Source organism: Tyto alba, unplaced genomic scaffold (genome assembly GCF_018691265.1).
Source record: "Tyto alba isolate M040663 unplaced genomic scaffold, T.alba_DEE_v4.0 Super-Scaffold_14, whole genome shotgun sequence".
Lineage (NCBI taxonomy): Eukaryota > Metazoa > Chordata > Aves > Strigiformes > Tytonidae > Tyto > Tyto alba.
In genome coordinates, this window is record NW_024881276.1 from 19,217,747 (window position 1) to 19,242,407 (window position 24,661).

Genomic DNA, 24,661 nt, shown 5'->3' on the forward strand with positions numbered 1-24,661 from the left:
TATTTTTAAGAAGTAGTATCCTTTGCTTCTTCTTGAGTCACACTACTCACTCACTCCTGTTCACATACATAATTAAATTCAACTGAAATGATTTAAAATAGTCAGGAGAATGTTTAGCATGCTTGCATGGGGCATGGATTAATTCACATTTCATTTAAATCTCTAATCATGATATATTAAAGTAGCATTATAAACCCCAGTCAAATAGAAACTACTGCATCTGTTTCCTTAATTATTAATTTTCAGCCTATGTGTAAGAAAATAAATCACGAAGCTAAACCTTTGTATTGAAGTTGAAGAGAAAGGTCTCTGCAAACAGTGGTTGAGTACGCTCTGACAAGATCAATAGCTTTAAGTAACTCTGTGATATTCAGGGGGAAAAAAAGATACACTGAACACAAGATCAAGAAGCAAGGGATTTGATTCCTCCTGGGGTCTAAATACGTGAAGAAATTCTAGATTTCATTTTGCTGATCGGGGCATTTTTTTCCCCCCTTTTGCAACATCAAATGGAATAAAACAGTAAAGTAAAGCACATAACACTTAATTACAATTTCCTAACTTTGAAGATGCTTAAGAAATAAAAATCAAAGCAACTATTTATCAATCAAGTAGTGAGATTAGTATTTTAGGCCTTTTGCTTGACAAAATAAAATCAATTAGATGCCTGGAAAATTTTGAAATATACCTTTTTTTTTTTTTACAAATTATACATTCATAAAGCATATGAACAAGACTGGTAGATATGTTTCATTTGAACTTTTGAATGAAAAGCCTCATTAAAATCTTAAAGAATCTGCTCCTGATGGATCAGAAACTATCATCCAGAAATTAATTCCCATTAAAGAAAAGATATACTTTTGAGTTTATACAAAGACTACTTACAGTGTCATGTGTACCATCTGTGACAGCTTATTTCTATATTACATCAAGGAACCAGGGGAGTAAACCGAACATCTTTTCAAAAGGAAAAATTGAAATGGCCAGTACGCTACCCATTTGCACACTGTGGAGGCATATTTAACTGCATTTCTACACCGGTCAAACCATAAAGACAAAATACATGTTTGGATGAACTGACTTTAACTTCTGGCATTCACTCACTATTAAAGCATAATGCCACATATAATACAGTACACCCAGAGAGCAAGAGGCAAGGGAAAAAATGTCAAGGCAGCACTACATGAAATGTTACAATAATAAAGGGGTTAGGCAGTATACACATTAAGACCAATACCAGTATGCCTTCCTTATTAAACTGGGTCATTGTCAAAAAATTGCTGAAGTTATGATTTGTTGTCATGAATAATAAGAGCAGTACTGCCACAATGTGCAAGTCATAATAGACTAGGCACATAGAAAATCTTATGAATGATGGTAACATTTGAAGCTCACTGTAATGTTACTAGATATGCCCTCCAACTGATGCTATATTTAGTATCAGTTAAACTGCCTTGGCATCAAACCCTCTGGTTCTCATGAAACTAGAAAGCAGAGGTGATTTAAGTTCAACAGAGCATGCTACTGCTAAGATTCAGCGGATCTACTGATTCCCTGCAAGGTTCTAGGGTGAACAAAAAATCTCAAAATATGCTGAAGAGTCTGTATGACCATTAGGTAACTTTCTCCATGGTTCTCATACTTTGAACATTTAATATATATACCTAAAAAGAAACAAACAAACAAACAAACAAACAAAAACAAAACCAAAACCACAAAACCTGTGGAACTGAGTATTCTAACTTATAATTACTTCGATGAAAAAAATATATTCACATATTTTCAAAAAAGTTATTAGTGATTAGTTGTCTATAAGGATTATGCTTGTTATAAACATAGCTTAAAGAGTGAAAGAGGGAGGAATTTGTAACGTTTCACTAATGTTAAAGCTATAAGTAAAATATACATTTAAAAGTTCTATCTATAAATATCATTTGTCATACAGATGTCTGATAAACCTGGTTACCTTTACATTTCTTTAATGCATGATAAATTTTTAGTCCTCTATATTTCTTCTGTCCTCTCGGGAAAACGCCCAAGATCTTTTCATCTTCATAAAGTAAGCACAACAAAGGGCAGACTGCAGTTTACCAGATAACATATTGTAGAAGGAGACAACACAAGGGAAAGCATGTATCTGCTATGTCAGCTTTGTATCTGTCCTGTAACTCTGTCAGTGATGATGCTCCAGGTCAAAAGAAACATCTTGATGGATCTCAGATCTGCTTCCTGTCTTTTCTCAAATATCCAATGCAATTTATGTCTGTGAACTAAAATTCCCACATAATTTAAATAATCAACAACATCTTATCTGCAGGCTGATTGTGATCATAAATGTAGTAAGGCATTATAGGTATTAACACATTACTCATCTTGGCCACTTCACTAATATTCCAGAGAAAATTTAAAAAAATATAATTTGTTCCTCTTACTGCTGATGTTTGGAGAATAGCTTCTTTCTGTTAAAAAAAGCTATCATTTGGTACAAAGTCTAAAAAGGATGAAATAAGGTAAAATTATTTTGCACATGGAATTTCTGGCACAGCTTTTATCTTCTTCCATTCCAGTGGAGAGAAAGTCAAGAGTATATGGTCTCTGAACAGAATATCTACTAAAAGCCCGGATTTAGTTGTTTAAGGATTTCTAGTGAGATTTATGGGTGTTTCAGCCTCTACAGTATTGTGTGTGTGCGTGTGTGTTTGTCCACCTTCATTTCCAGAAGCAATTAAAAGCTAATGTATGTTGGACAGAAAGGCATGAGGCTTCAAGATTGTAGCTCTTCCCACTTCTACCCATGTTATATCTAAGGCAGGTGATGAGAAAGGACAGGGCAAGATGAAGAAAAGAGCACAATGTTTTCTAAACACACCTGTCTAAAATTAAGACAGGAGAGCAGAAAAAGCTTTTTGGTTCCATTCTGACTTGGGCATAGAAACTTAGCAGAAGTTCCCTCTGTGGCTTCTTGCAACACTGGGCAACAGAAACTGCTGTTGTGAAATCAAGGTAGGTGCAGAAGCCTGGTGATCTAAAGCTGCACGGGGCTGGTCATGGACATCCATAAAGCCAGTCAGAGCCCTGATAATATTACCAGATAACTTCAAGGCTGTCTACAGGTAAGGTAGGAACCACTGGTAAAATCTTTATTGATTGCTTTACAGTCTGCACTGGGATGTGTATTATGGTGGTTACATTGCTACTATCAACTGGACCAATGTATGCCTGTGCTGCACTATAACCACAACTTTTACTGCAATACAGGTTAAAGACCTTGGCTTCTTTGGCTGAACAATTCTGTCAAGACAGAAGACAGATTCTTGTGTTTTTTGTTGTACTGAAAATTTTGAAGGTTGGTCAAATGAGAAAGTAGAAACATAAAGCAAATGAGTAATGAAGTCAATCTAAAAGCTGAAAAGCAAAAAAAGGCATAGATATACAACAACATCAGAGTTTTAGAAAGTTATTCAAAACAGAAGCAAAATCTGCAATGCAGAGAACTGGAGGTAGCATGATATTACTAATTGCAATGCCCTTCTGGCATCCAAAACTATGCCATCTATGTTCTTTTCTCCCCTTAGATGGGAAAAACACATTTTAAAATAATTATATATTCACAATAATGTATACTTCCATTTCAACAGAACTGAAAAGTTTCATGACTGCCATATGCCTCTGCACAACTAGAGTTCAGATCTCGGATTTTACCCAGAGATATACATAACTTCCATTTCGATGTACAGATAGGCTAATCCTGCACATTCCTACCACTAATGACATATAAAATGGATGCTGCACTAAACAGTGCCAAAAATGGGGGCTCAATCCACAAGTTTTCTCAGAGCATACCTAACACAAACTGATAGAATTGGGTTTCTTGCAAAAAGCAATTATGGCTGCCATCTTCTCTTAAAAAACAGGGGGCTCCCTTATTATGTTATAGCCTAGAGATTAAGTCACATTCATTCAAGAAGTGAGAGACTGAGCTTGAACGCCCTCTTTTGCCAGAGGCAATGCAAATCTACATTACTGGCTACAGAGAAGTTTGACTAAAACACATTACTTTGCAAAGTGGATGGTCATTTATTAAACCACTCTAACTTGACCAAATTCATCACATACTCAATGTCCATCAATGAAATTGCAATGCCGTGCTTACTAGTGTACTTAACATAATGTGAATGTATTTTACTGCTTCTGCAAAATATAATTTCTCATTCTGTCCTCACACAGAGCTTTGAGTAAATAGTCAGCATTTTGGAAGACTAAGCTGAAAAATAAGAATCTGTGGAAGAACATGTCAGGAAAACTCTATTTACCCATAAATATTTTCAGCTAATTTTACAGCTGTTATGCTGTCCATAAGTAAGTATAGAAATGCAAAAATGTGCACTCATCTGTTTTATCAAGCTTTTTATTTTTAAAAAAGTGGGTATAGAGAAGAAAAAAAAAAAAAAGAAAGAAAATAAACTAAGAAAGAGTGTTCAAGGCTGAATATATTTTCAGTAAGACATCATTAATCTTCATTAAATGTATGCTGGTGCTAGCAGAAATGTCTTAGCTGTTTTCTGATGAACCAAGACTAAGAAGACATCGAGTCAGTCATTGCCAGTGGCCAGAACCAAAGTAGGTAAGAAAATAAAGAAATAACATCAAGCACAAAAACAACTGGATGAAGTGGTCTTAAGACTGATTTTTGACCTTTTTGTAACAAAACAAATATTGCACAATATGATTTTAAACTCCACTAAAATCTGTGACAAAAATCTGTGCCTCACAAAGTCACTAAACTACTGTTTGCTAGATGATGATGAAATATACCTGTTAAGTACCACTCCATATTGTGTTCCTGTTAAGTACCACTCTGTGTTGTGTTAATTTCTTCTACTCCTTGTTGGAGATCTAATACTGTTTATATCAGGTGCAGAATGTTAGGCTAGATAGATCTTTCGTCTCATCTAATACAAAATTTGGTTTGTGTTCTTTCATAATAGTTTAGTTAATTTAGTTAAGGGAGGACATATATATCGATTGTTTTTGTCACATAAAGGTTGTATGGTTTTCTATTGACAGACAATTAACTTTTCTTACTAGTGAAACTCAAGGGTTTTATGTAAGAAATGTGAATGTTGGTATATATGCATGAAATGATACCCAATTGGTATTAACAATATTTTTTTTTCAGATATGAATGACATATAGCAATAATTTAAAATCTAAGCAGAGATAAAAATCAGGTCTGATTATGTCCCCCAGTGTTTTTGTCTTCAAACATGTTTACAACAGCCACCTAATACAGGTTTTTTCAGTCTTTCTTAAACAAAGTTTTAGCTAAATCCCTGAAAGGGAAGGAATGGAGATTTCAGTGCCTTAAGGTTTGCCTTGTAAGTGTGTTTGTTTGGTTTTTTTTCCCCAGAAGATCATAAGAACTGATGAACCTGAAAGAAGTTGTGCCTAAAAGTGGTTCTAGTCTTGCCATAACCTGTTATTGAAAGAGAGAAATAATCAAATAGTTACGAAGCTAAAAATAAATAAATAACCAGCTGAATAAATAAATAAATAAAACCAATGATAAACAAGGATACTGTTGGAATAAAACAAAATTCTTTCAATAATCAATACAACAATGTAAAAAATGCTATTACGGAAGATATAAAACTATCCTGATAACTACGTATCTTTATTAAAAGCTATGCTATTTAACATAAGTATGTTAGGCTAAACCTGTATCACTGTACTGTGCTCAAATGGTACCTGCACAGGAGTTGCACCATGACACTGTCAGACAGGGCGATCTTAATCCATTCCTCAAATCCCACACACCATTAAAAAGTTGCCTGTGATCCACACCAGGCAATATATTTCCCATCTAACTCTTAGCTGCCTAGAAGGGAACGTCCCAAGACCTAATTATTTCATGTTTGTGACAACGTTTGAGACCTTCAGACAAGGGGGTCAGGGTGATTGGGCTGCGATGCTGCTGGTGAGCAGCTCTGCTGCTGGACAGTTCTCCAGCGTCGCCAGCGCCTGCACCCTCGGAAGAAGAGAATTGATGTCACAGAACTTGTGGGGTCAGTAGCAGTACCCAGGCTTTTTGCCATTCCACCTTTTGCATGCATTCTACTCTAAATAATGCACAGGTACAGGTCTATTCTTTTCCTTAGTTAACATAAATAAATAAATAAATCACTTGATCTTTATCCACTTCTATAGGACAGAAAGGAAGCACTGAATCTCCTCAGCAATTCATAAAGACTGGTAATGTGAATTAAGTGAACTATCTACAGGCAATATCTGTATCTTCTTTCATGCTTACTTTTGGTAAAAATTACTATTTTCATATGCAAGCAAGGTATGATCTCTTCTTTATTTCTGTTACTTGATAGTTTTCTGAGCTCACTGCAAGCAAACAAGAATTTGCTACGTAATTTCTCAAACATCAAAGATCTTAATTCTGACCTTGCAAGAGAGTCTAAAATTACCGACAGTTGTGACTGAATGGAATATATATTTTAGTGTTATTCAAACTTAATTTGATATGTAGTCCTGAAGCAGTCCTGTAAGTCAAATGACAGATTGGAGACATGGAACTGACTGTAAAAATCAACATTTCAGTGCAATTCCAGTAAATGTTAACAAGAAAATTTTCAGAAAGGTACACATACCTACGTGTATGTTCAGTGAGGAATTAGGCATTTTAAATACGCCATTGTATATTTCAAATATCTATTAAAAAAACTAGCATTTGATGAAGATTACCTTTACATGCTCTGTAATTAAATACAATACCTATATGCTTATGTATAGATATCCACATGGAAATAGATAGAGATACAAATGGATTTACTAATCTTTCTGTGCATACAGATACTGACAATTATATCAGAATATTTAAAAGAAAGTCAGGGGATAAAAATGCAGCATTCCGGAACCATGCTATTTAACTTGCCAGTATATAGTTAAATGAAAAACAGTGCAAGCAGATTTCTATAGACATTCCTCTAAAATCCTTTTTCTTAAGCCTAGGCTCTAGCTTTCATAATTTGTTTACTAAAATGCTATGTTTAAGATTTAAAATTACCTTGGCAACTATTCTGTTTTGTGTCTTCACTTAAAAAGGTTATTTTTACTTATTTTTTATCCTGAAGGAATACTTGTTATAATCTATTTGCGAATACTTGTTATAATCTATTTGCATATAATTGAAACTAAATCACCTATGAGCTAACAGTTTGTATTTCTGAACTTTTATAAGGAAGAGGACAAATATCCATCATGAGGAATGCAAAGCACTCCCTCACAAGACCAAAGCAATAGTGCATGAAATTGAACTCAAAAAGAGCCTCCATTCTGTGTGACTTCTTGGCTGACACAATTTAGATATTTATAGCTTTACGAATATGCCACTGGAGAAGAACTTGAAGCTTTTTCTAGCCAGGAAGGATTAATGAACATGTGCACCTGGTAATTACAGCACTCCATCTTTCTCAAAGCCCTCACATTGCCTCAATGGCAGAAACTGTAATGAAAAACCATTGAAAATATCAATCTGCAATTCCACAAGTCATTTAAATATTAAAATGTAAAATCTCTTTTCATACTTTCTATGAACTATGCTAACAGTGGTACACAAAGAATCATACATAGATATTTTCTGCTTCATGTTATTACCTGGTATGTCTCATTTAAAATGTAAAACTCATCTGATATGAGTTCAGGCTTTAACTTACTCTAGACTCAAATTAGAAAATGCATGGGAATGACTGTAAAATAATTCCTTAAGTAATAGCAGAAAGAAATATCAGCCTGGGGTAACACATGCAATTCTAAGAAGACATAAATTCCACAGTACATTTCAAAAGAAAAGTTTACTAGAAAATAAACATTTATAGAGTTGGGAAAAAACATTCTGTACTTTGTTCTTTAAAAAGGTTTTCAGAGTTATTGTCAAGTGGAAACTTTTTAAGAAGTATGCATGCTACCACAAACATTTGTTTAATATGCATACTACTAGAAATCTACAGTAGTGGGGGTGCTGTTTGTGAAAACACTACCTAGATTAACTTGAAAAACACTTTGCACTTCATGTTGGATTTTGAGGTTTAAAAAGGCTGAAAAAATACTTGGAAAATACTGCAAAATATAAACCCCACTTCATCATCAAAGTAGTAAAAATTCAAATAGTCTATGAGCATCAATATTAAAATTTTCTTGTGTTATTCTGACACTTGATATACCATTAATCTAAAGCAAACAGATACATAAATGGATGAAGCACACCACCCTAAAGTAAAAACAGCATTACTAATACAGGTTATTTTAAGCAGAAAGCCTGAACTGGCTTACAAGTGAAATTAAATTTTAAAACACATTTTAGTGAAGCACTTAGCTATTACAGTTTTTGAATGGAAAGTCAATTATAACCTAAATGCACAGACATCTATATGGCTCTAAAAGATATTTAGTCTTTTAAAAGATATTTAAGCACAGTACGAGATTTCAACATTAAATATGGCCTTTATTGTTAAAACACACTGTTCCTTGGTGGATTATAGAAAAAGAAGAGACTCCAATAGAGATAAGTGTGCATGAAATGCTCTCTCCAGAGTATTCAGCCAAACTGACTGCAATAAGGGGACTTCAAAAAGCAGCAAGACAAGAGATGTTCAAAGCACCTTGCAGCTTTGGGCTGCTGGCCTCTACTGCTGTTTTTAATACAGTTAGGTTTAACTTGGGAGCGGATAAATAATTGACAGAGATATTTACTGAAAGCTTTGATTGCCACACCGTTTGTCACAATCTCTAAAGTAGTCATTTAGGTAACACTTAATCTGGGGCTTCTTATTTCAAGTACAAAAGCATCCCCTCCCACCTATTGCTCACAGACTCCTGCATCAGAACGGGAGACTTAAGATGCAGCCTGCACAGCACTAACACCCCACGCTCTCCACCAGCATATTCCTTCTCCAGCATGCCTGTTTTCGCCTCCTTACCTTTAAAAGGCTGCCCAAAACCTGCTAAGTTCCCCCAGACGATTTTAGTTCAGAGCATCCAGCAGTGCATCCGCACAAAGCTTTGCCATTGCGAGTGTGAAGAGAAAGAGCTGCTGGGATGCTGAATGGCACATCAGCCAACTTTGTGTGTATCCGCGGCTCCCTGAAAAAGCTGGCCTGAAATTCGCCTCGCTTGCGGATTGGATTCGACAGCACACAGTAACAGGGAGAGAGTAAGGATTTAAAAGGGAAAAGAGCCGGGGTGGGGCAGGGGGGCATGGAGAGAGAAAGGAGGAATCCTGCCTGCGTTGGATAAGCCTTGCTTGTGAAGAACGGGACCTCTAAAAGCTGCTCTTCTGAGTCCAACAAATACCTGTGAAACTACTCTTCTGTAATGTTTTGATTGCACCATAGGAGGCCATCAGTTTAACAGGTGATATTTCAATATAGTTAACTGTTTCAATATGTTAACTGTTTGCATTACTAATATATTATGGAATAACATGAACATTTCAGCTTTCATGTTATAATCATATAAGGAAAATGCAATATGTGAATAAAAATAATTTTAGATCTAGTTAGACTTCAATTTTACTCATTTTCTGTGGATTATTTTTGTACTAGAGTCAATTCACTATAAAAATATTTCATTTCTTCCCTATTACATACAGATACTGATGTTCACATATAACAGGTAGACTGTTTCACCTGCATTACTTATAGAGTCCTTGTAGAAAATCTACCTGTAACACCAAGTTATATACATATACCAAGGGTTTATACGATTCATGCTACATTCAGTCTAAAACAAATCAGAGAGTTTGTTGAGACACTATTAGGTACATTACACCATGCTTTAAATATTCTTCAGCAAAACACTGCTTGTAGTATTCTGATGAAACTGTCTAAAATGGAACATTCTTTTCTGTTATAGATGATGTTGTACAAGATATAAAGTTTAATTTCTGGATCTAGTAAGATTGACTTTCTTTCCACACATTTGGCCCTTGCCATTTGAAAAATAATGTTGAAGAATACATGCTTTATCATATATTCTTTCCCCAGCCATAGTAGTGTACAAATTTATTTCTGCTTGCTGACAATGAAAATACCATTTTCTAGTGGCTCTACTGTTTGGCACTGGCACAGCAATTTGAGGTTGAAGCTGAAGTAAAAGTGCCATGAAGATAAGAGGCCAGATGTACCATAGAGGTGATGACCTCATTTAGCAAGAAATGCACTTTGGTTATATAGTTTAAATAGCTCAGATTATTTCAAGCTTTACCTATTTTTAGTGAGGTTGGGTGAGGAAGAACTCCTCTATCAACTCCAGGGTCTTAGTCTCCATTAAAACAAGTAAGACACATAGTAAAGGACAAGCAGGAAAAAGGACCACCAAGGTAAAAGGAAAGGCAACTTTCACAACCATCTATCTATTCAGTGTATTTTTTTTCTTTACAAACACTGTATCTGTCTAAATGATAAGGAGTTCACATTCTAAATTTCATTGCCAATTATGAGGCATTAAATTGGCCTGTATAGGTTTTTTTGGCTCCTATTGACCTCATCAAACAGCTGTGATTTCTAAGCAATCAGTCGCTAATGAGTTTGGAAACAATAAACAGAAGTTAAAATGCCAGATGTATTTCATTTATCTTTTTTAAAAAATGAACTCTCTTAAGATGTACATCTTGAAAATTTTAAGTTTAATACATACAAAATGTTCTTTGTTTTGCATTTTTTGATAATGCATGGAGGAATCATCCTCTAGTGACTGGAAAAGAAAAACAACACTTATGCTCTGCCTGTATCTTTTTAATATAGTTAGTGCCTTATCAGCACTCAAACACACTCCTGTGAGCAGCTCTGAAAAACTAACTAGAATGCTCAAATACTTTATCTCTCTTTCAGTCTTGTCTCATTTTATTGTCTTATAATGCAAACATCTGTAATGTACTGAAAACTATATTGCAAATTTTAAACCCGGGTAAAATCTGTGCACCTAATGAAAGGAACATATCAGAGAAATAACTGAAATGCACAACATAGATACTAATTGCAGGAAAAAAAAAGAATTTGCTATACACCCATATCAAGTAAATATCTTTAAAGCTTACAACATTGATAGATGCAAGTTAAGTGATTAAAGTATTTAGCATCTAAGGGGCTTCTCCTGGTTTGGGCTGGAATAGAGTTAATGTTTCTTCTTAATAGCTACAATAGTGCTGTGTTTTGGATTCAGTGTGGGATTTGGTATGAGAAGAATGCTGATAGCACACTGATGTTTTCAAGTTGCTGAGATTTCAAGGACTCTCCAACTCCCCATGTCCTGCCCGTGCACAGGTGCACAAGAAGCAGGGAGGGAGCAAGGCCAGAGCAACAGACCCAAACTGGCCAATGAAATATTCCATATCATGTAGCATCATGCTCACTATATGAAGGAGGGGCGGCTGGGAAGGAGGGGGCTCTCTCGCTTCCAGGATTGCGATTGCAGGATCTTGGTATTTTGAGATCTCTAGCTGGGAACGGGCTGGATATCAGTTAGCAGATGGTGAGCAGTCACGTTGTGCATTTCCCATTTATGCTTTCTATTATTGTTATTGTTTTATTTTATTACCATTATTAAACTGGTTTTATCTCAACCTATGAGTGTCCCTTTACCCCTCCAATTCCCTCCCCCGTTCCCAGGTGGGGGAGGGTGGGCGAGCAGCTGAGTGGTGTTTGTCTGACAACTGGGTTCAAACCATGACGGAGTATTAGTCTGTCATCTTTTCTGTGCACAAAACTCACTGAAAGCAAAACATCCCAACACTTTAAATGGTATGACTGTTTATGTTTAATGAGTTTAAGTAAGCAGAAATCCAGATAACCTCTTGGCAAAGAATTCATTACGTAGCCATTATAGTACGACAGTACTATTTCAGGAATCATATTGCACATACATTTCTTGACTAGTCATGTGCATTTAGCAGTCCATGTTGTGTCTTATGCAGAAATATTGCATACACATAATAAATATGCATTAATAGTTCCTTTTGACTGTAGTATACAAGGACCAAATATAAAGCAACTTCCTTGCAAAAAGATTCATACACTTTTCCTAATTTTGATTTATGCCATATCCTAAAATAGTTTTACTTTCATCCCTGACATCTTGCATCCTTTCAGCAGAGGATAAAAGCTAACACATCACCAGCTCCCCAGTCAAACACAGTTCTTTAAGAAACCCACAGAACTAGAAGGGGAGAGAAGAGGGGAATCACTAAAATGACCCTGTTGATTGCAGCTATCAGGGAGTTACACAGAGATAAAATGGTTTCTAAGTTATCTAAGCTTAAGTGTATGGAGAACAAATACTTCGATTTAACAAATGAACAGGAATTCAACAGAGAGCCATGGCTGTGTTTGCCATGAGCTCTCCTACAATAGACAGTGCTGCATGTTTAAACAGATGTAGGTAATCCACACCAAATTCTAGATAATGTAGAAAACATCTAACTTGGATGTGAAAAAAGCATACATCAGTGTAGAAAGTCCATATGAGAGAGTTTTGGGGCCAGCAAACCCCATAAGAGTTTTCTCATTGCTCATCATTTAGAGTAACTCTGTAATGAATATACAACTGATCTTGTCCTGATTACTGACACTTCTGTTTGACCACAATGGAGATTATATTTTGCACATCAACAGAAGTCTGTAGTGCAGTAACCACAGGCAGGAGAATTGAAGGAAACTCTAGGGAAAGGAGTGGCTTAAATTAGAGGTAGTGAATGTTACTAAATGAGACTGACAGATCTATCAGCTTTGAAAATTCTGATTCACTGTCCTGCTGAGCCTGACAGGTTTTGGTCAGACAGGTAACATAATAGGAATGTAGAAGAAAAAAATAATTTCAGCAGCATTAAAAGGACTGTATCTCAAAGACAGCATTCATTCTTTACAAAAACAGCACAGAAGTATAAGGCAGACAGAAGGGGCACTTTATTGGTATTATATTAGTCTAGGTTATTTGCAGGAGGTATTAAGACTTCAGAGGAAAAGAAGACATAGATGGGTAGATGATCTACAAAAGGCTCCCTTCTATTAATAATTCTCTATTATTACTGCTAAAAATACTACCATTTTGGCTTTAAGGCTCTCTTGTCATAACTTGGCCAAAGATTCTTGAAAACAGAAATTATACAAAGGATGCAGTCACACCTGAAGTTGGCATAGCATATAGGCTACTGTGACACACAGTATGGAAGGAATTGCAATATTACAATTGAGAGTTGTAGGTTCACGGTATTCTTTATGCTTTTAGAATTTAAATCCATGTTTCTTACTTCCCATTACTGTGACAGAAATTCAGGTGTTAGCATAGTTAGGGACAAAGACCTTGTTGCAGTACACAAGCAAGTACTGCAAATACTACAAGAACACAAGCAGGAATGAAAAATTAAATTAAGAGCAAAATAATAAAAAGGATAACCTTCAGTTAGCCCTGAAAAACTGAACACCCCTACACAGCAGTGGTCCCTGTTCAGCACTGCATAAAGTATACATCCACAGGAGGCAGTGATCCTTTCCCTCCCTCCCTTCCGCCCTCCCTACCTTCCTCCCTTGCGTGCCAAGCAAACTAAGGAAGTGAGGCAAGCTCCCTTTTTTTTGTTGTTTTACAGACTGATTACCTACTGGGGAGTAGATGTTTCAAGCTTCCAGCTATTAGGCAAGAACAGGTGTAGTCATAATCTGTTACAGGCTTTCCTGATGGTGAAGATTTTTCTGAACCTCAAGCAGGAGGTACTATAGAGGAGAAGGACTTACTATGAAGTCCTGATTTACTTACCTTCACCTAGTGTTTTCTTTTTGTTCATTCTAAGTGACTTTTCTGTGGAGGAAAGTCAGCAGTCTCAAACTTAGGCTTTGTACATCACTCTTTGGAGCTACACACATTTCTATCAGCTGCATCAAATCATCCTGATAAACTTAGACACTTACTAGATACCATGAGAAGAAATATGTGCTTAAATTACATCAACTTTTGCTTTGTATTACTTGTCAAGCACCGTTCTATGGTTTCGCTCTGCTGTATGTCCCTAAATTTGAAATTCTTGCATAATAGGTGAGATATTTTACAGGTGTGCATGAAATTGAAATAAAGCCAGAGGCTCAGAACCGCTCATGTGTGAACCCTCTTGTTAAGTCACTCACTAAAAAGTGTGTTTTCTTTTATTGATTTCACCTTTTAATTTTCCTTCTAAATAGCAGAGATTTTAAGCTAAGTTTTGTTACTGTCAAGGAAAATGGCTTATATTACACATGTCTATTTTTCTTAAAAGTTATATTTAAAAGATTATAATAAGCTATATTAGTATAAGCTACCAATTTTAAATTATTCCCAAAGTTTCTAAAGGGATAGATATGTAAGAAACTCCTTAATACAATGACAACATCAAAGTTGAACACAGAAAGGAGTGGAAACTGCTCTTTCACCTGTAACAAAAAATACTGCCTATAACTGCTACAGCACCTGGTGTGCTATCAGAATTGTAGATCTTTCTGCCAATATACTGCCTGATTCTTCTGATATGACTGCCGTCCCCTGTCTTCAGCTCTTGGTATGCACAAAGATTACTTCCAGACATAACGGTGAGCTTACTTATCTCAAAATCTTTATCCAATATATCTGAAATATAATACAGTCATACCATACAATGTTTCTTCTTTCCAGGAAAATTTATACATTTGCCAAAAGCCTGTGTATGGAGTACCAGAGATTGCAAAGGGCACAGCAGCACTCTGGCCACATTCTCTGTTGATACCACCAATACTGATCACCTGCCTTACTGCCTGATCAAGCAACTGTTCACCTGAAAGACAGTTATTAGGGAGGAGGAGTTAACAGGGAATTCTTATCCTGTAGTTCACATCTTCACATCTCAGTCAATTGGATCGGGCTTGGCCACAGAAGGACATCAGATACAAGATTGTATATATGAACATGTTTTTAGAGTAATATTTATTAAAAGACAGTAATTTACCATGACAATAATCACATTGTTCTTACCATCCAACAAACATAAAAACTTAATTTTTATCTTCAAATTATGATTTTCATTATTACAGTTGAGAGAAAAAATGTCAGTAATTGCTTTACTGCTTAGTATTTTTAGACCAATTGCCATATATGTTGAAGAAAAATATGAAGTGTATTCTAGGAAGGTTGTCAGCTACATTAAACACTCTGAATGGTTCCGGTAGCTCTAATACATAACTCTTCGTATATAATCTTACCACTGAAAAGCACATTTTAAAACTAATATTTGATTTTGCTCTTTCTGCACATCTTGTGGTTTCATCCAAGATGAAATTTAGCATGAGAAATTGTTCTGTGATGAAATAGACCATCACTCAAAGTGTGCACACCAGTTAGAAAGATGAAATTATCCTACTTCAGAGAAATGCATGTTCTATTTAGACTTGTATTTTATCATACTGGGCTTGGATCTTAAATATTCATTTTGATTATGTATTGTTTCACTGATTTATTCCCTCATTAATTCATTCCTATAGTAATGTGATCAACTTCAATGGATATATTTAAGCTGTTACACACATCTTATTCCTTTGTGCTGCAGCAAATTCCTCCATCAAAATAGTTAATTAAGAAAGAAAATCAAATTTTTCTTAATCTCACACTAAAGCATAATTTTTTCCTTGGAAAAAATACAACTTAATTATGAAAATGAATCCATGAATTATATGAAGACATGTAGATAATATTAGAAATGAGCACAGCAAATGAAAAGTCAACACAGTATCCATGTTTGATTTAATACATCAAAAGTGAGTCGAGAGTGTGTCTCGAGACCTCACTGGTCATATAATCTGAGAGATATATAATATCTTAATGAGTGTCAATAAGAAGATAAAATGAGATATATCAGTTTTTCTACTTAATAGTTTGTAAAATCTGTTTATTGTTTGTATGCATTTTGGTTTCTTGGTTACAAAGGCAACGTAGTACAAAAGGACTCGATACCTCTGAACTTTTTCTCCTCAACAAGATTTTTTGATGAGACTTAGGGCAGAATAAGTTAGTCTGTTTATTCATGATTTTCTGTGAATAGAATCTAAAGAAGTTAAGTTCTCTTATCTCAGTGAAGTTGATGATCTTTTAGCCCCTTGCTTTCTCAGATGACTGAAAATCTTACATTCTTTCCCTGTTTATCCATAAAATTTACTTATCTGGAGTATCCAATATGAAAAATGTGCACACATTGCTGAAAGATGATGGTGATGTGAATATGATCATAGGGAAGCATGGGGTTAGATTCAGAAATAAGACAGTGATAATTCAACTGCCTCCTAGCAGAATGTAAGATTGTTTAAAAAAATAATCTGCTTTTTTTCTCTGGCAGAAATGGAGGAGACTATAAGGCTGTATCTTACATTAAATACAATGTCATTCAAATTACAGCCAGTTAAGCCTCTGAAGGCAAATTCTTCCTGGTTTGTTTTTTGGTTGGGTTTGGGGTTTTTTTATTCTTTCTTCCTTCTGGTTCTTTTCTGAATCAGTCACCAACAACGGCAACAAGACAGCAAAAGCAGCTACAGAAACTCCACATTTTCAGGAGCAGGAAATATTATCATGTTCTATTTGTGTCATAGCTGTGGCCAGTGTGACAAGTTGGAATGTTGCAAGGATAGGTCATCAGCGACAAGTGCTATTTCATATCACAACAAAAATAATTGTTACACAAAAGACAGCCCATACCTTGTAACTCCCATTTCTGTTCTCAGTCTAATTAACTTACATATTGATGATAGAGAATTCCAGGCATGGCTAATGGAAACTAGTTTTTAATTACTTAAAAGTATCTATGATTGACAACAGCTTAATCTATCAATTAAAAAACCCTAACACTTCTGTTAAAGTGTCTACAGTTATCCGATATAAATTTCTTATATTGCCATGACTATTTTTTCAGATTCTGTATTTGGAATGTTTATTGTGTCCTTCTAATGGAATAAAAAACATCAACTTTTTTTTTTTTCTTTTTTTTTTTTAAATGAAAATAAAGAGGATTTAAATAAAATAACTAGGATATTCTATAAATTTATTAACAAAGTCATCTAACTGTTTTGTTATTGTATGCCTTAATTATTTGTAAAAGCTTGTAATTGGACTTGAGACGATATGTATAAAAAATAAATAAAATCTTTGTGTATTTTGTTAGTATTATAAAGGTGAATAAAAATAGATAGCATCTCAGTTGAATAAATTCATTGTTACAGGCTTGAACAGAAATCATAATAGGGATAGAATACTGCCACAGTTTGGCTAGGTAATACAGTTGCAGATAATAGACAGTTTTATCCATCTTAGAAAAGCTGCAGAAGAGCCATTGAGCATCTTCAAGGTCAAACGTAAACTCGACATTGTATAGCTTATACTGCAATGTCAAAAAATGATACATCACAGCAATAAATTTACTAGTGTGAATGAAACCTTATATGGTATTTGCATTTTGAAAGCAATATGGGAACATTAACTCCTTAATCCTCAAAACACCCTAGGAAAACTGTTAAATACAATACAGTAGAACAGATTATGGAAATGAAAAAAGAAGAAAATTAAATTTACATTTATAGAAAAAGCCAATGTAAAAGCCATTTTCCATGTTTCTTATGTATATACAGTCCATAAGGACACACTGAAAAATTTCCATTAGATCAAAACAACAAAAGAAAAAACTAGATGGCTATATACATTCCAAATGCCTTGGGATCTGCTATTACTGAAAACAACTTCACAGTCTTTTACATGTAAAGACACCAATGAAGACCATAAAATTAAATTTAAAATTGACTGATGATTCAGCTGAAGATCTGTTTTATTAGACTGAGACACTGTCATTTCCTACCTTTCCTAGTGTCCTGGGCAGACATAATTTTTAATGAGAGTTAGTTTGGAAGTTCATCCAATAAGGATCATGAAACATGCAAGAAGATATACTAGAAGTAGTATCTTTCCACCCTAATTTAAGAGACACAGCTATTTTTTTAATTCTGCCCTCTTTTCAACAGTAGGGGAGGGCTAGTCATATAGCATTCCAGATCTATTCAATTTTTCCATTGTCTTAGACAATGAGTGTCTCCCATTCTCCTGATGTCTTAGGTAAAATTAACATCAACACATAAATACCTTGGTTATCCTGCCCTAGGATTTGACTTTACACTATCTTTTGATATCTAACACTACGCTACTGGCAAGTCTGTATTTTCCACCATCCACTTCCAAACCATCTTTTCCCATGACAGTATTTGCATACCTTAAAAACAATTAATTAAACCTTTGTTGCCCTATAACATTTTATTTCAAGGTAAATTTTAGAGACAATTAAAAAGTGGAAAATCCAAAGTTTAGGGAAAATGTAGCAATGGGATTTACCGCATGTTTAACTTCTCATCTACAGCAAAGATCTCTGTACCTGAGATAGCTGTCTAAACTCTATACCAAAGAGAACTACATAGATACTTCTAGGGCACAATGTGTCTCATGTTAATGGGGATATTTAAAATACATCAGATGAATTTTGTCTCAGGCACACCTATTACTTTCTGTCAGCTATAAATGGAGTTCAGAATGATCCCCTGTTTACACTGTAGACATGTAAAGTTAAGTGAGATGAATCTCACCTTATGTATCTATGTTAAAAATAATAAAAATATTTCTTTGCCTTCCATACACTGGAATGGCTTTCCTCTTTATAATTTGTTTAAGTTTACATAAAATAAAGTTTATATGAAATTTTAAAATGCACGTCATTTTGGTTCAGAGCATTTTAGGTATAGGGGGTTTATGTTTTACTCTAACAATTTCTTTCCTTGAATTTTCAGCACAGTCTTTTCCCTGAATATAGCTACATGATAGCGTTAGCTTCTAGATGTGTTGCACATCAGTATGGTCTCAGAATTGCACAGAAGTTAGTGGAGTTCATGAACGTAAAAAAAAATACTGTCACAGTAATTTAGAAATTCACTTTCATATTCACTTTGCCATATAACTCAAAAGTCTGATTCAAAGAAAAATGGCTATCATCAATTGCCTTTGTTATTAGACCTAGAGTAATTAAAAGAGGTGTCACAAAGTTTTATGTTGTTTTATTTACAGAATAAATCATTGGATCTGTGCATATACAGTGAACAGAAGATATATCTTCTATAATTTATGTTGTAATAAAATTGCTTAGTAAAATAAATTTAAATTAGATAAAAATTATTATTGAAATAACAAACAGCAATTCAAATACTAAATGAAGGAAATCTGGAATATATGAAATGTTAGATATATATCATGAAATGGCAATGTCAATCACCAAAGCAACAATTTCAATACTGAATATTTTCAGTACAACAAAGGTCCTATAAAGTCAGAAGTCAGCAGTCATCTACTAACAGTTTGAAACTATAGAATACAGAAAATAGTTTTTAACAAAATGAAAAATTGGTGGAAAAGTCAAAACCAGATTCATTTCTGAAGACTAAAGAACTTTTACACCTTCCCCAACAGCATCTATTGGGAAAATCTGATGCAGGCATCCCTTTTCTGCAATGTAATCACAACTTACTAACTCTCCCCAAGTTAGATCAGGCTCCACACTGCCAAAACTACCAATCCAAAATCTACCAAGAAGTCACTTTGATCACATTACCTACATTCACTACTTATTTTTTTAGAATCACAAGATACTTTAAACCTTAGTAGATTAGTATTTTTAAAATTCGTCAGCTATTTCTATGATGAATGCACTACACAGTAACTAGCACTTAGTGCTATCATTTAATTCAGTTTTAGAAAGAAAACTGTGAGTAATCTAAAGTCTATGTCAAGTATGTATCATGTATATCCAAGCCTCTTTCTTTAGTGTAAATATAAAAGTCTCACTGTCCTGAGCATAAAGATGTCTGACCTTAGTCCATCCGGTCAGCAATCTATTTGACATTTGAAACATACAGCAGTTTTCAACCAGTAAATATTACAGGTCTCTAATCTGGAATAAAGTAGATGTTTAAACTTTATTAGGTGTTAAAAACTACATCTCTTAAATTATTTTTCTCTTTTTTGTCTTCCTAAACAGGGCACCTCAGATTAGAGAAATATAACCAGTTTATAAAACTAGTGTTTCTTGCAGAACAGCAACAACAAAAGAAAAAAGTCTATTTCTGTCCTTGAGTTTGATTTGAACGAAACACTCACTAGGCCTGACCCAAGCCTAATTACTGGGAGGCCTATTCTTCTCAAAACTAGGTATTAAAAAAAGGATAATAATGTATGAAATAAATCAGGCTTCAGTGTCATTTGCTGCTGCAGACTAGGAAAACAAATGATTTAAGAAAGCATTTAGTATTGGAATTTGAAAGGAAAAAAAAAGGAAAATTTAAAATACTTGCATGCTGCTTTTCTTCGTGCATACTCCTTGCTTGAGCATGTTAATATCTTTATATAATAGCCTTGAATACTGTGCTTTGATCGTCTATTCCACCTACCGTAAAGACCTCTTGCAGAAAACTTATGAACCACTCTTTTAAAATGGATAGGTCCCACCAACCAGAAATAGTAAAACGTGCTGACTTCCTGCCTATGGTCTGTGATGAAAAAAAAGAAAATCCAGATTCACCCATTCATGAGCTAAAGCTCAATTAATTGTACCTAACAATTAGACTGAGAGTACTCTTCATTTCACAAAGCATTTGTCTTTTAATGTTGCAGGACTGTTGTGCATGAAAACTATGGAAGGATCTTTCTGATCTTCAGATAGGAAAAGAGCAATTTCCAACTGACAGGGTTAATCTAAGAAAGAAGAATTCCTGGACACAAACCCACTTGTAATACAATTTCTGTCTTGTCATTCAAGTTCTATTCCACACCCCTTCTGTAGGTCATTATACCTGCAGGATGCAGTTTTGCATGTAACAGGAAAATCTCTCCCTCTCTGGGATTAGGTTGACCATGACTTATATTACTATTTAAAAAAAAAAAAAAAAAAAAAACAACAAAAACAAAAACAAAACAGGAAAACCAAACAAAGACCTTTTATATGATAACATTATTCTTATAGAGGAGTGATAATGAAAAAAAAAAATCAGTAATTTTCTCTGTAGTACCAATTCGCCAAAAAAACTCTTAAAAATTTTCTGTTTTCATTAGAAAAGCATGAAAGTGTACAAATGGACCTTGTCATTATGTCTGAGTAGGTCAAGCTGAGAAGTAAAAATAAATTCAAAATTTATTGCTGAGGTTTTATATGCACACATAAATGTTGAAAATGCCTTAAACTTTGTTGCTTTTCACAACCATAAAATTTATTGCAGGATAGGAAGTTAACACTTAGATTCACTGTATCATGGTCACAATCATCTTCTGTAAATACTCTTCAAAATGAGACCCTCTAAGTGGTAGCTATTATCTTATCAGCTGTCCTGGCAATAGGCATCTGTGTTTGCTTTAAATTCAGGATGCTGCAGGAACTGTATTAATCTTGGCATTTTTTTTTTCTCCCTAAATAGATATCTGATGATAAACATTGTCCACAGGGGATAAGGGAATCTTCTTTTCTTAAGGTCAATGGTCTACTACTTCCATCAGTTCAGACCTACCCTAGGAATCTGTAAGACCAAATGATAGTAACCAAGTCTGGGAAAAAATAAAAAAGTCAAAAGAAAAAACATAATCATCCATCTGTCAAGCTTTAGAATTGACTGGGGATTATAGAATAGAAATAACTGAAGACAAGTTTCTACTGTAAATATTTCTGGTAAAGCCCTGCTTTGCTTAGTCCTGATTATTTGAAACTAAAATACAAGAGATACAGAATGACAAAAAATTAATGATTAATATTTCCTTTATAGGTGGCTGCTATGATTATTGCAAAAGAGTTCCTGAAACTTTTGCAAAGAACCCTAATGGTATCCGTTACAAAATCCACGGCTTATTTTCTTCAAAGCTTCAGGTAATTCCCTTGTTTCAAGACTGCAAAATAGCAGTCATGGTAGAAACAGATTTTTTTCTAGGAGAACATAGAAAGACAAGATGAAAAAGCAAATCTGACAATGGACTTACTTTAATGTTCACTTCCAGAGAGGTGTGTTTTCTTACCACATGTCACTAGCACATTGCAAAATCATCTGTTTGCCTTTCCACTGAGTCTCACATTTATGAAGTGATAAGGTTTAAAATTACTTTTATTGTGCCTCAGCATAGTGTCAGCATTTCTGTTTAACTAGCAAACCATTTTCAAATAGATAAATAATAAATCTAACCTCCATAGATAAAGCCCCATATTTTTGTTTGAAAAAAATCTGAAGTTTTCTATCTTATGAGATTTTCTTTATAGGCCCTGTGTTTCTTAATTTGAAAGAGATTACATTCATACTACTGACCATAATACTAATTTATAGAAGTACATATGAGTTGCAAGGAGAGATGACAGTTCATATTTTACTTCTGGTGCCTTGCTTGACATCATCTAAGCACTTCCATTCCCAGGACACAGGACCAAGTCTCTCAAAACTCTGGTCATCCTATGAAGGACAGATTGTGGAGACCAGACTCCTAGAATAATTTGTGCCAAATGGAAATGGTATGTCTTGACCAGTCATTTATGAGTCAATATCCAGAAACCTTATAAAAGCAGGCCTAAGTAGAAGGAAAAAATAAAATACATAAGAGTGCTAAGAGCCCATATATACTGCCTATACATACAATCACATTCACTCAGAACTCTACTATAAGCATCTTCTGGAATAATGAAATAGAAGTGGTAGCAATGCATAGCAACCAGCAACTAAACAATAACTAGGCATGCTGACACATCGCAGCAACTGGAAATGACAGTCCAATAGTTTTGATAGCTTTTGCATTTGGCAGGAGATTTTTCTGCCTGTAATATCTCAGTTAAACTAACATTCATGTCAACTTCAACTGCCGTAGTTCTGCCTTGGGTCCTGCCATGGAATATGTTTATTTTAAAATAAAAATTGCCTTTTCTAGAATGTCCCAATTGTGGGAGATTTTACTTGTCTCTTTCTTGACCTGGACTAAAAGTTCCAGGGATGCTACTATTTTGCTACAAGGAAAAAATGTGCATACCTAGGTCTTCCCTCAAAGGTGCATTGTTCTAACTTTCAGAAATCAACTAGACATTCATGTGCATGTTGAAACACACAAAAATCCTAGGAAAAAAAATCAAACATTTAAACATAGCATATTGTTATACTTTAAGAATATACTTCCACAACATCATCATCATCTGCCTAAACTAATAGTTATCTTAACCTTCACTCCTGGTCTCTTCCATAATATTTTTGGCATAGCATGGTGTTGCATGATTTTAAGTCATATCTGAGTATGCCTCATATACATATCGTGTATCTTGCACAGCTTTTGCTTCCAATATAGCCTTGTAAACTTTCTTGAATGATTTATGCAAGATATAAAAAGTTCTACATTCACAAGTGAAAATTATACTACAATATTGTTCTCCCAGGAGCAATAAACAGATCAGAGTCCAGTTTCTGCTACGAAAAAAGAGAAATATGAACCTCACTGGGACTTTTAATCACAATATGCTGGCTCTGAATTGAAGATCCATTTTGTATCACATCCCACTGGACTAACAAAAATCTGTTTGTTTACAGAAGTTAATTTAAAACTTTTAGCAGTAAAAAAGGATACTGAAGGTGTTTCCCAGCTTTCATCAAACTTGGTCATATTCCAGACAAAAGGCAATGTGCATTGTTGTGCTGTGTTTTTAAATTGATTGTTCAAAACCATACTTACTACTAAATATTTTTTTCTGTGTTCTAAGATTATTAGGAAATACCTGTACTGAACTAGGAATAATTTTATTGTGCACAGTCTTCTGTGGACACAGAGAAAAATGTAAATTAAATTATCATGTGATCTTACTTTCCCATCAATGGCTTCAGGCTCAGATCTGCACTGGTAAGTTCACTTAATTGTAAAAGAAAATCAGTGAAGCCATTAGAAACTTAATTCTTGAGCATTGATTTTATTTAAATGGAACATCATCCAAAAAAATCTGACAAAATACCATTCACTGTGTAACTCTATTCAGCAAAGAAAGGCTGCTGAGATTTTTCCAACAGGGGGAAAAAAAAATGAGATGGTTTGGACTTTTGGACAAGGCTTGAATACAAAAGTTCTGGAGCTAGATTATAGTTAAATTAGGACTTCTGTTGACCATACACAACAGGATAATCAGATTGGAGGTAATGCTATAGATTTCTAGATTATCCCCAAACATTTTTTTGATTATGACAATTGGACAATTTTTATATACTTGATAGAGTATGGCAGATGATTTCTGAATCATACTATAATGGCATAAATTGGAGTGACAACCATAGTGGATTGGAAATATGGAATGGAGGGGAAGAGTTTGACTCTAAGACAGATATTGGTCATTGTTCTGAACAACTTTAACGGTAATGATAATAGGAATTATTTTATTTTAAATCATGCTTATATCTGAAGAGGTGTTTTGGAAACAATTCCATACAGAAAGGGAACATTCCCAATCTGTGTTAAAACCACATGCTCATCCACATACCATATTTTACACTGAAATATACATGTTAGTTACTGTTTGATAAACTCTGGTTGG

At 34.6% G+C, this 24,661-nt stretch overlaps 1 protein-coding gene across 19 annotated transcripts in view; it reads right to left on the minus strand.

Moving 5' to 3' along the window:
- Positions 1-24,661, minus strand: part of DMD (dystrophin) — a 1,076,492-nt gene that overhangs the window by 565,833 nt on the left and 485,998 nt on the right. The window lies entirely within an intron of this gene.